At 40.9% G+C, this 13,660-nt stretch overlaps 1 long non-coding RNA gene across 5 annotated transcripts; it reads right to left on the reverse strand.

The window, feature by feature from the left end:
• Positions 1 to 4,094: 4,094 nt before the first annotated feature.
• On the reverse strand, positions 4,095 to 11,618 carry LOC143104222 (uncharacterized). 5 transcript variants are annotated; one of them, XR_012983026.1, is made up of 7 exons: positions 11,480 to 11,618; positions 10,806 to 10,911; positions 10,175 to 10,247; positions 9,586 to 9,651; positions 5,407 to 5,917; positions 5,192 to 5,314; positions 4,095 to 5,076 (listed from the first exon to the last, which is right to left on the reverse strand). It is a non-coding gene; the product is annotated as an uncharacterized LOC143104222 (long non-coding RNA). The 5 variants fall into 5 exon arrangements; XR_012983027.1 differs by lacking the exon at positions 10,806 to 10,911; XR_012983029.1 differs by lacking the exons at positions 10,806 to 10,911; positions 11,480 to 11,618 and adding an exon at positions 10,967 to 11,473.
• Positions 11,619 to 13,660: the final 2,042 nt, after the last annotated feature.

Consider the following 13,660-nt stretch of genomic DNA (forward strand, 5'->3'; position numbering starts at 1 on the left):
ATGCTCTGGAGGTGTTTCTTATTTTTGACTGAGAGGGAGTGAAACCAGCACATGGATGAAAAGGTCAGTATACTTTCAATAAAGAAGTGTAAAAAATGCTAAGAATCTTCCTGTTCACTCCAAAGGAGTAAAGCTTCCTCAAGAAATACTGCCTCTGTTGACATTTTTTCATACTCACCTCTGTATTAGAGTCAAAACGCAGTTTGTCATCAATGATAGTGCCCAGATATTTGTATTCATGTACAACTTCCACTGGTTCCCCATGGATTGTAGTTGCAGTCCTGCTCCCTCCACGCATAGTGAAGTCAATAAACATCTCCTTGGTCTTTGTAACATTTAGCTCCAAAAATGAGCTATCACACCATTCCACAAACTCACTGAGGACAGGCCCGTGATCTTGGACAGAACCATGTAGCAGGGAAAGGAGAACAGTATCGTCAGCAAACTTCACTAGGTGACGATCAGCATGGCGGCTTCTACAGTCATCTGTGTACAAGATGAAAAGTAGTGGTGAGAGGACGTGTATCTGATGTCAGAGAACCTCTTGTTGACCAGCACCGTCTGTGTTCTTTGGGTCAGAAAGTCTGTAATCCACAGAATTAGCTGATGATCCAGGTTGAAATAGTCCATACGTTTTTTAGCCAGCATGTGAGGTTGAATGGTGTTAAAGGCAGATGAGAAATCTGCAAATAGGAGCCGGGCAAAAGAATTTGGGCTTTACATGTTCATGGCATTCAAGCAAGGAGGAAGATGCATGGGGTATGGATATTGGACATGCATATCCACTCCTAGGCTTATTCTCCTATACTCCCCCTGTAGCCTAGTAGCCAGCATTACATTTTACATTTAAATCTCTCACTTTGGCCTATGGGACACTGACTGGATCTGCTCCTTGTTATTTCAATTCAATGATCAAGATGTACTTCCCCAACCGCCATGCTGTCTTCTGATTACCATTTGTTCTGTCGACTAGGCCTACTCTCATGAACGCTAAATTCAAGACTTCCTCAGTGGTTCCATGTGGGTGCAAGACGTTGCACACTGCTCTCTGTTCCTGTGATAGTTTACAGTGTTTTTAAAAGGCGTCTAAAGGCACATTTGTTCAACATGCACTTAGTCCATTAAGCAGTAAAGCACTATAACTTGTTATTTATCATTGATTGAATGGGCATTTGTTTATTAGCCTATTGCCTAGCCTATTGCTATTGTCCTAATTACAGTCTGACCAACATCTTCATTTGTTACCTGTTCAATTTAAGTGTTATATTGTTATCTATTTATGTTGCTTTGAACAGCAAAGATTAGGATAACGAGCCTCCTTATTCTTCAGCCAAGCAGGTAGGCCTACGGGGCGTTGCCTAGCAACAAGGGTCAGAAGTACACGTTTTTCGATATTTTGTGGAATTATACTTATTTTCATTGAATGCCAATGTCGTGAGTCATGTACCAACTTGCTTTAACTATTTCTATACATATTATACCCAGCAAAAGTCGTCTGTGCCAGTGTTTTGCATCCTAACAATATTTTGTTTATGTTTTAATACAAAACCGTTTTAATGAACTACAAATTCGGCGCCATTGTTATAAAGCAGCGTTGAAATGAACGCTACACGTCATGGGGCACGTAGTCTAATTACAGAAATAGCTATAATTTCAAAATTACAAAAATATTTTTATACATAACATGAGAAACATGCTTGAATTATTAAGATGTATCACCTGCTTGACTATAAAGTCAAAAGCTTGCAACATTTGTAATATGTTAAAATAAATGTAATTTTCCCATTTTTGCACATGAGATACACAAGTGACAGAAACATTATTTATAATACATATCTTAAGTAATAAGCATACCAAATTTCAGACAAATCTGACCAGTGGTTCCACAATTCTGGCAACTCACAATATTACATTTTTACACCTTTGAGGGGCGCTACTGAGGTAACCGGGGTACCTGGGGCATTAAAAATTCTTGGAGATGCTTCCCTGCATCCGGATGAACAACATATGCTATTTTATTTCACCCTCTGAATATTTTTATTTTTCCTCAACTGGGCAAAATATGACCATGCATAGCCTACATTTGGATGAGCATGACATGATGAGAACGTAAAGCAATAGTTTCAACTTTGGCAAAAAACATTTCACATGGGCTTAAAGGCAGAGGAAGCTTTTGAGGGTTTGGGATGGCATCATCAACCCAACTTGGTGTGCATCCAAAACTGTCAGAAAATGCAGCTGAATGGCTGTGTGGATGGTACCTTGCAGGGCTGCCGCGTAGGTCAAAACTGACCAGCAGGGTGATGTCATGCAAATCATGTTTATTTCATATCAAAACACTTGCATATATCAGATAAAAGCACAATATAGATGTTATAGGTGCTTGGTTTGATCCATGAACTTTTGTGCATCCAAAACTGTCAGAAAATGCAGCCGAATGGCTGTGTGGATGGTACTTTGCAGGGCTGTCGCGTAGGTCAAAACTGACCAGCAGGGTGATGTCATGCAAATCATGTTTATTTCATATCAAAACACTTGCATATATCAGATAAAAGCACAATATAGATGTTATGAGGTGCTTGGTTTGATCCATGAACTTTTGTGCATCCAAAACTGTCAGAAAATGCAGCCGAATGGCTGTGTGGATGGTACTTTGCAGGGCTGTCGCGTAGGTCAAAACTGACCAGCAGGGTGATGTCATGCAAATCATGTTTATTTCATATCAAAACACTTGCATTTATCAGATAAAAGCACAATATAGATGTTATGAGGTGCTTGGTTTGATCCATGAACTTTTGTGCATCCAAAACTGTCAGAAAATGCAGCTGAATGGCTGTGTGGATGGTACTTTGCAGGGCTGTCGCGTAGGTCAAAACTGACCAGCAGGGTGATGTCATGCAAATCATGTTTATTTCATATCAAAACACTTGCATATATCAGATAAAAGCACAATATAGATGTTATGAGGTGCTTGGTTTGATCCATGAACTTTTGTGCATCCAAAACTGTCAGAAAATGCAGCCGAATGGCTGTGTGGATGGTACTTTGCAGGGCTGTCGCGTAGGTCAAAACTGACCAGCAGGGTGATGTCATGCAAATCATGTTTATTTCATATCAAAACACTTGCATTTATCAGATAAAAGCACAATATAGATGTTATGAGGTGCTTGGTTTGATCCATGAACTTTTGTGCATCCAAAACTGTCAGAAAATGCAGCCGAATGGCTGTGTGGATGGTACTTTGCAGGGCTGTCGCGTAGGTCAAAACTGACCAGCAGGGTGATGTCATGCAAATCATGTTTATTTCATATCAAAACACTTGCATATATCAGATAAAAGCACAATATAGATGTTATGAGGTGCTTGGTTTGATCCATGAACTTTTGTGCATCCAAAACTGTCAGAAAATGCAGCCGAATGGCTGTGTGGATGGTACTTTGCAGGGCTGTCGCGTAGGTCAAAACTGACCAGCAGGGTGATGTCATGCAAATCATGTTTATTTCATATCAAAACACTTGCATATATCAGATAAAAGCACAATATCGATGTTATGAGGTGCTTGGTTTGTGCATCCAAAACTGTCAGAAAATGCAGCCGAATGGCTGTGTGGATGGTACTTTGTGGATGTCGCATTTGAACCGTTTGCCCCGTGTTATCCCTGGTATATATATATTAGTGATGGGCAAATGAAACTTTGGTGAACCACTAAACCACAGCAGTGTGAAGCTAGCAACACTAATGAAAAAATCCAATATGGCTGCCACATGTAGATTTTTCAACATAAAAGTCCTTACCCAAACCAGTATATGTAACCAAAAATATTGGTTTGCTAAGGACTTTTATGTTGAAAAATGTATGTGTGGCAGCCATCTTCTTGCTTTTCAGCTAGTATCGCTAGGTTCACACTGCTGTGGTTCAGTGGTTCACCAAAGCTTCATTTGCCCATCACTAATATATATGAGCAAAGTGTGACAATAGAATTCTAACTATTGGTAGTGCAGCTGCTGGTGGTGGTGCTACTGCTGCTTATTATTATATTTCTTTTACAGCATATAATAGATATTTTTGTGTAAAGTCAAAGAAAAGATGGCAGGTGGGAAAAATACACTTTATTATACACAAGAAGGCAACACAGAACATTAATTACAGATTAATTACAGTGAATTTGTCATTTTTATTTGGTAAGGCACAACCACTTCTGGGGAACTATGTACCGGTATGTACTTCTCTCTGTACCTTCTTTGTCAAGGGGTACAGGTGTTTGTACTGGTCTGAGCGATGGTGTCATAACTTTTACTTTTTACTATAAAAAAAAAATCTTGTATGAGCTTTATCTTCATATTGTGATGACTACCATATCTTGCTTTAACATAATCAATAATGATATTATAGCAACTATTTAGTGTGCTAAATTTTTGTGTTTGTTTTGTCAGCCACTGTTTGATCTCTTGATTACTACCACTACGCCTCCCACTATGTAGAGCTGTGACAATTGATGAATCAATTGATCATAAATTAACAATCATAAATTAACAATGAAATTAATCATTAGTTGCAGCCCAGCTTTGATCGACCAGCCCGTGCTTTGATCCACCAGAGAAAATCACCTGCTGAAGTGCTAAGACGTGGGCCAGATGTGATGTTGATTTGTTGATATGGATAAATGTCATAATCATGAAACAACTGAGCATAATTGCTGTGATGGTTTGTGCTGGTGGTGCCACTCCTGCTGCTCCTGCTGCAGCTACTGCTACTGCTGCTGCTGGTGCCGCTCCTGATGATGCTGCCGCTCCTCATGGGGGAGTGGGGTGGGGGGTGAGAGCCGCTCCTGATGCTGCTGCTGGGGTGGGGGGATGAGAGGCGCTGTGCCCCAGCGTACTTACTTCACAGTTTGTTGAGCCCGTACCCTAGAGTGGTACCAAACATACAGCCGTAAATGCTGCAGGAAGTGCTGCCTTGTCATGTACGGCAAATGGTGCTTCAGCCGTTTCAACCGTGCATTAAATTGCTCAGCCTGCTGGGTGTTTATGCCTGACAGCTGAGGATAGCTGTCAGCATTATAGCCAACACTGCAACCTGCACACACACAAACAATTGAAGAAAATATAGTATCGTTGTCTTGCATTGACAAGAACAAGTGAACAACAAGTGTAATGCATTGCAGTAAATTGTGTTGCAGAACATTGCTCACCTTTGTGATTCCTCCAGTGCAACCGGTCTATGAGGAACCAGCTGCTCTGGAAGAAAGCTGGATCCCTGTTAAGGCTGAAGCTGTGCAGCCTGCATGCATTGTCATAAATGATAACATCCGGTGCTGAAACCCATATAAAGAATGTAGACAGAAATCAATAGTTGCAGAAAATTTGTCGAAATTGGTACTACCAAAAACATGAAGGAAGTTTTTACCGGTCAGCCATTTGGTCTTCAATGCGGTAAATGGCAAGTCAACGGACTCTGGAGACTCCATTACCGCATGATGTGGCCCTCCTCAGCCATATTCCTCAAAAGGGGCAAAATAAATGGGGCCTCCTTCTCTGCAACCACCAGAAGTTGAGCCCATTCATCTTGCCCAGTTAGACCTTCCCCATACCTCTTCAGGGCCTCCCTGAGGTGTGGGGACTTGATCAGAATTCGATCACTATGACTATTGGAATGAAAAGCAAAATTGATGACTGTCATTTATTTTGTATAATTATATTTGTATAATATAATCTTGACATATGTCATACTATGACTGATGTTCATTTGTAAATACATATCAGAAAAGTTGAAGGATTTCATACATATACAGTACAATGTTAAAAAATACTTATCTTCCTTCTTTCCCTTGGTCTTTCCCTTGGTCCTGAGTGGGCGGTGTAGCCTGGGGCTGCTTGGCAAACCGGCGATGATAACCAAGCCATCCATCACCACAGCCCTGCAAGGAGCACATATCTGTTGTTATATGTTCAGTTGTGTTCAATTGTAATGCTGCTACTAGTATAGCTACTACTACTACTACTACTAATAATAATAATAGCAATAGTGATGATGATGATGATGATGATCATGGTGATGATAATCCAACCTTGGATTAGGCCCGCATTGAGGACAACAAAAGCCCTCAACCACTTGGATGTCCACCAATTTAAGGAACGACAGCCATGCCCACCGAAACCTCTTGTACGTGATTATCTCCTCCACCCCATAGTAAAATAACAAAGCAGTGGAATTGCTAACGTTTAGCCATTTTTAGCCAAAAAAACTCACTTATGTTAGCCAAAAAAACTCACTTATGTTGGTCCGATAAGTATGAAATCAGAATATGTTGAACAACGGGACATCACAAACAAGCCAGGCTCAGTTTGGAGTCAGTGGATTATTCCCGGAAGGAGATAAACGGTTTGAAAAATACAAGGTTTACCTCTTCTGGCACAGTAACGCTAGGTGCTAGAGGGATGGGACCAAGAGGCACAGCACAGCCTTGAGGCCCCTGACAACTGCTCCAAAGGTGGGATCTCTGAGACACTCACAAAAAAAACTGTGAAGGAAAAACTTTCAAAAAGTTGACCACTCCCACTTCAGAGGTGGAGTTGTGGGTGGTAGCATGGAGCTACAAGGCTGAAATTCAAGTCAGACCTTCAGCACATGACCCACATGGAGCGTGCAAAGTTTCATCTCTCTAGCTGTAACGCAAAGCATTGTGCTGGCAAAAACGACTTTTTTGGCGATTTAACATTTAGCCATTTTTACATTTTTAGCCAAAAAACTCACTTATGTTGGTCCGATAAGTATGAAATCAGATTATGTTGAACAACGGGACATCACAAACAAGCCAGGCTCAGTTTGGAGTCAGTGGATTATTCCCAGAAGGAGATAAACGGTTTGAAACGTACAAGGTTTACCTCTTCTGGCACGGTAACGCTAGGTGCTAGAGGGATGGGACCAAGAGGCACAGCACAGCCTTGAGACCCCTGACAACTGCTCCAAAGGTGGGATTTCTGAGACACCCACAAAGAAAACTGTGAAAGAAAAACATAAAAAAAGTTGACCACTCCCATTTCAGAGGTGGAGTTTTGGGTGGTAGCATGGAGCTACGAGGCTAAAATTCAAGTCAGACCTTCTGCACATGACCCACATGGAGTGTGCAAAGTTTCATCCCTCTAGCTGTAACGCAAAGCATTGTGTCTGCAAAAAAATATTTTTTTAATATTTAACATTTAGCCATTTATCATTTTCTAGCCAAAAAACACACATATGTTGGTCAGGTCAGTATTGGCGTTGCTATGGTGGTTACTATGGTCATATTATGGTGGTTGCTAGGGTAATTTGAATGGTTGCTATGGTGTTGCTAGGGTAGATATGGTGGTTGCTATGCAAAATAACATGATTGCTATGGTGGTTGTTAGGGTAAGCATGTTGGTTGCTATGGTGGTTGCTAGCTTGACATTATTCAAGTGGTTGCTAGGGTAATTAAGATGGTTGCTAGGGTGTTGCTAGGGTAATTAAGGTGGTTGCTTCGGTGTTGCTAGGGTACATATGGTGGTTGCTATGCAAAATAACAAAGCAGTGGAATTGCTAACGTTTAGCCATTTTTACATTTTTAGCCAAAAAAACTCACTTATGTTGGTCCGATAAGTATGAAATCAGAATATGTTGAACAACGGGACATCACAAACAAGCCAGGCTCAGTTTTGAGTTGGTGGATTATTCCCGGAAGGAGATAAATGGTTCGAAACGTACAAGGTTTACCTCTTCTGGCACGGTAACGCTAGGTGCTAGAGGGATGGGACCAAGAGGCACAGCACAGCCTTGAGGCCCCTGACAACTGCTCCAAAGGTGGGATCTCTGAGACACCCACAAAAAAAACTGTGAAGGAAAAACATAAAAAAAGTTGACCACTCCCATTTCAGAGGTGGAGTTTTGGGTGGTAGCATGGAGCTACGAGGCTGAAATTCAAGTCAGACCTTCTGCACATGACCCACATGGAGTGTGCAAAGTTTCATCCCTCTAGCTGTAACGCAAAGCATTGTGTCTGCAAAAAAATATTTTTTTAATATTTAACATTTAGCCATTTATCATTTTTTAGCCAAAAAACACACATATGTTGGTCAGGTCAGTATTGGCGTTGCTATGGTGGTTACTATGGTCATATTATGGTGGTTGCTAGGTTGTTGCTAGGGTAATTTGAATGGTTGCTATGGTGTTGCTAGGGTAGATATGGTGGTTGCTATGCAAAATAACATGGTTGCTATGGTGGTTGTTAGGGTAAGCATCTTGGTTGCTATGGTGGTTGCTAGCTTGACATTATTCAAGTGGTTGCTATGGTAATTAAGATGGTTGCTAGGGTGTTGCTAGGGTAATTAAGGTGGTTGCTTGGGTGTTGCTAGGGTACATATGGTGGTTGCTATGCAAAATAACAAAGCAGTGGAATTGCTAACGTTTAGCCATTTTTACATTTTTAGCCAAAAAAACTCACTTATGTTGGTCCGATAAGTATGAAATCAGAATATGTTGAACAACGGGACATCACAAACAAGCCAGGCTCAGTTTGGAGTCGGTGGATTATTCCCGGAAGGAGATAAACTGTTCGAAACTGTTTGAAACGTACAAGGTTTCTCTCTTCTGGCGCGGTAACGCTAGGTGCTAGAGGGATGGGACCAAGACGAACGGCACCGCCTTGAGGCCCCTGACAACTGCTCCAAAGGTGGGATCTCTGAGACACTCACAAAAAAAACTGTGAAGGAAAAACTTTAATAAAGTTGACCACTCCCACTTCAGAGGTGGAGTTTTGGGTGGTAGCATGGAGCTACGAGGCTGAAATTCAAGTCAGACCTTCTGCACACGACCCACATTGCATTGTGTCTGCAAATTTTTGTTTTTTGACTATTTAACATTTAACCATTTTTCAATTTTTTAAAAAAAAACACACTGTTGGTCAGGTCAGTAATGGCGTTGCTATGGTGGTTACTATGGTCATATTATGGTGGTTGCTAAGTTGTTGCTAGGGTAATTTGAATGGTTGCTATGGTGTTGCTAGGGTAGATATGGTGGTTGCTATGCAAAATAACATGGTTGCTATGGTGGTTGTTAGGGTAAGCATGTTGGTTGCTATGGTGGTTGCTAGCTTGAAGGTGGGCCATGTGTTAATGTATGTTAACTCACATGTATAAGTGACAGGCTTTCAGAAAATATATGGTTTGCATGGCTGAAACTGCTTTGCCTTTATATTGGAGCTAAAAAAAAAAAAAGCCTGTCACTTGTACATGTGAGTTAACATACATTAGCACATGGTCCACCTTCCTGCAAACTTTGGAGGACATAAATGTATACATGGCTCTATTTTGTATATTGGCGAATGAATGGGGCATATGATGTTTTGAGCTCCAACACAAAGGCAAAGCAGTTGCAGCCATGAAAACTATGTATTTTCTGAATATGATGTACCATAGTAAATAGGAAGGTGTGACATGTCTTAATTCATATTAATTGACATCTACAGGATAGGTGTAACAGCGTTGATTCCTCCGAGAGGTGTGTGTGAGTGAGTGAGTGAGTGAGTGAGTGAGTGTGTGTGTGTGTGTGTGTGTCTAATACTGTACATACCGATTGGCTCTGTATTCTCAAGTCCATGCAGGTCCTTCCCAGTTGAAAATGAAGAGGCCACATTATCTGAAGGAGATCAATAGGAACCTTGCTTTAAATCCCCATCCAAGAGCAATTATGCCTACAGTTAGTGTTCTTTTTTCAAAAACAGTCAACAACAACCATCAGCCCACCAAAACAACACACAACAACAATTGCACACACAACAACACATACACCACAGAACAACAACAACAACAACAACAACAACAGACAGCCACAGCAGGACAACACAAGCGGAACATAACATAATTCTGTGATGTTGTAATACCTCTATAATATTCTATAGACGCTATAGTATTTCTATAGTAGTCTTATATATTAATTCTAAGACTGATTTCTGAACACTGGACACTCAGGTTAAAATAATATATACTACTGAACACTCCAGATTAAATCATATGTACTATACCCTTCCTTACATTGCTAACCTCTTCCAACTTACAATCACTGCCAGAGTCGAATGTCCGAAGAATGCCGAGCAATACATTTTGAGAGAAAGAAAATTAAAAATATGAATGTGTTCAATGCAAATGCAAGATGGACATACCAAGGACCACTGGTCAAATTATGTGGGATAGGGATTTGGGGTGGAAAGGAAAACACATCAGAACAGCTTCTTTCTGAAAGGGGAAGAATATTTTTTTCAATAATTCATTCATTTATTTATCTGACCACTGGGCCACAGGAAATCATCATGTGTTCACTAATACATGGATTGCCCTGTAAACAAGACAATTCTTTGGTGCAATGTTATTTTTGTTTCCCCATAACAGCTGGGCATCTCAACAGCTACAACCACAAACTCATGACTAGATGGCTACCTCAGTGCAGTATTGTATCGGCCAGTTGATTTATTTGAAGAAAATATTGTAGTAATACTGCAATATTGTTATAATATCCATCTCTTCTAAGTTACTGCAACAGAGAATTATAAGATTCAACGTTTGTTTTGAACTGTCCATTTTGATGAAGTTTGCCTATTGCCAGCGCTAGCTTATTAGCTTTTTCATTGCGTGCATGTAACATCGATGTGTATAGAATGATCCATTCCATCATTGAAAATGTATCGTTTTATTATCAAAGTACACTAGAAAAGAAAATGGAAACATTACCCAATAGCCAACTATCAACGTGAACAGTAAGTTATATTGACATTAAACGGGACATTGCTTACTTACATCACCGGCGGCATGGTTAGACACGGGGCAGGCAGACTGCTGCCAGCTGTTGTCTTAAAACCTAGGCCTATTGACGTGATCTCCTTGTTTTCTTATACTTGCAAAACTTGGAAGCGAACAAGGCAGAACAGGAGTTTAACTGACCACGAAAAAAGACATACTTTTGTACCAATTTACCAAGGCTGACCACAACATCCATCCCTATGCATCCATCTGGGCTGCGCAGCCGAGGAGTGAACAATTATGTCGCAAACTAATGACATCAATAGGACGTGATGGAAAATTTCTCCGATTTGAACTGGACTTTCGCCACTTTTTTAAAAAAGTATGTCCGAGAACTTTATAGCAGTCACCTTCCAAACAGTCCACAAATCTCAAACAAACTACTAAATATATCGCGGATGTTTAACAAGGCTCAAATTAAAATATTACAGCTTTACCAGGCTATTATTATTAAAATTAGGCTCGCTCGTAGCCTATTAAAGGCACGCTCGCTTATACCAATTAAAAAAACAAAACACTATCGCCAATAAATATTAAATATCCTACAGATGTGCGTGATAGGTCATGTTATCCAACTAAAATAGGGTAGCAGTTTAAACACACATTTTGAAACAGAAACAATAGCAAACACGAGCAAATGAACGGATTTAAGCTAGCCTACTGTAGCCTACCTGTGAAAACCATTGCAAGCTCGAGGAAGCCTATTTCAGGCTATCGCGCATGTGCGAATTATTGACAATTGCGTACATTACTGTACGCATTGGCGTGCACAGGTTTGCGTCCGGAATCATACGCATGGCGAGTGTGATCGGGTTGTCTTTCACTGTGTCTCTCTCTATCCATTGGCCTGTCTCTCAACTCTCTCTCTCTCTCTCTCTCTCTCTCTCTCTCTCTCTCTCCATCGCTCTCTCTGTCAACCACTCTTCCCTATACACATAGCATGGGCGGACTGGCCATCTGGCATACCGGGCATTTTCCCGGTGGGCCGACGCACCTTTTGGGCCGATAGAATAGGCTATATATATAATTTAATTATTTTGGTCAACGATCGGCGCCAAAGGAAGGACAATCAGCGGCCCATTGGTTACATTTCAATATTGACACTGGACTGATCCAATAACAGCTCACGTCAGGCCCCACCCTTCCCATTTTGGCTCAGAGCCAGGATTCTGTGAGCGCGTCAAAAGTTAATCGAAGTTGCCTACACGAAATTGCGGCGGGTGCCGGTAGTGACAATTGTGCAAAATGATCACCAATGTAGAAGCTTCAAAAATACAATATTGCAAGTAGGCTAGCCTATGTCAGCAACATGTTGAAGTTCGTTGAGTTTGAACGAGGATGTAAACAAGCATACAGAGCAAGGGGCAGTGAGCAGGTGGAGAGTGCGAGCCTAGTTGAGGACACATGATAAGAACTCCGTGGTGGAGCAGGTAGGCTGTGACATGCCATGCTGACTATGATGATTATGATGACTTATAAATTGCGATAATGTAATCATTTGGTAGCTTAATGATAACATAGTAAGGCCGTGCTGTGATTATAATAACAAATTGCCAACTTAAATTTTCTAAATGAATGATTTGCAAACCCGGACAGCAAAATAGTGTCAAATCGACGTTAATTGTTGGTCAGATTGATCAGTTTCCGTCAGACGCCCAAAATTAAACATCGATGGCATGAGTGGTGGTTGGTCTCTCAAAGTAGAGAAGGGTTCTATCTTGGAAGGGTTATCATGGTAAAGAAGGGCTAAAAGACTGTAGACTGACGGAAATGTAGGTTACAAAATGTCACGTCATGCACAAGCCAACTAAGCTACTGTATATATAACCTATACGATAGGCTACTGGAAGACACTAAAGATAATTAGTTCATGTAGCTGTACTGTTCCAAAATGTACCAGCAATGTAGGTAGGTAGTACAGGAATAAAATATTTCCAGCAACAGCCCTGTTTATTTTGTGTTGTTTCAGTTGTCATACAGTGATAACTGGTATAAATTACATCAATGTCTAAGACAATCTGGGTAATTTAACTCTTTACACATAGGCTTCAGTAATTTTTTGTGCTGCTGTCAATTGTAGCCCATTGAATAATTAGAAAATATACTTTGAATTCAAGTAGAAACTCTTCTTAATAATTGCTTGTTAGCCTACTTGAATATATCATATGCTCCATGCCTACCTCTGATCAGTCAGAGAAATAACCAATGAGGCCTACATCACTTTCAGTGCTCCATGACAGTTGAACATATATGCATATTCAAGGGTAATGCAAATATTTTGTATTTAATTAGGTGTGCCCGACCGATTTGAGGGCCGCTTGGGCCAAATATGCCAGAGCCGATTTTTGATCCCAGTCCGCCCCTGACACATAGTGAATGTAAATACGCTCCCACCCGCCCCCCTCCTCTCTCTCCCTTTCTTTCTCACTCCCAGACACACACACACACCCCACACACACACACACCTGCAAAACCTGAATGTGTGCATATCAGTTTGTGTGTGTGTATGTCTATGTGCATGTATGTACCTCTGTGTCTCTGTTCTACTGAAATATTCATATATGTCCATATTCTGCAGCAGACCTGATGACATGAGAAAGAGACCCAGGCACATGGTGAGCATGTGCTTCCCCCATCTGCTCTGGCAAGCGCTCACCAGCCCAGACTCTCTCTCTCTCTCTCTCTCTCTCTCTCTCATTCCCTCTCTCTCTCTCATTCCCTCTCTCTCTCACTCTAATGACTCCTTACCATGAATATATTATCTTACATAAGCTGAATTCTATGGAAGAATATTAGACTCAAATGTTTTGTACGTGTGTATAACGTTTTGAAACTGTAGAAATTATTTGTAA

This window comes from Alosa pseudoharengus, unplaced genomic scaffold (assembly GCF_046254945.1).
Source record: "Alosa pseudoharengus isolate Yale_2024_CS ecotype anadromous, Long Island Sound unplaced genomic scaffold, YU_APseudo_1.1 YU_APseudo_1.1_scf_5, whole genome shotgun sequence".
NCBI classification, from domain to species: Eukaryota; Metazoa; Chordata; class Actinopteri; order Clupeiformes; family Clupeidae; genus Alosa; species Alosa pseudoharengus.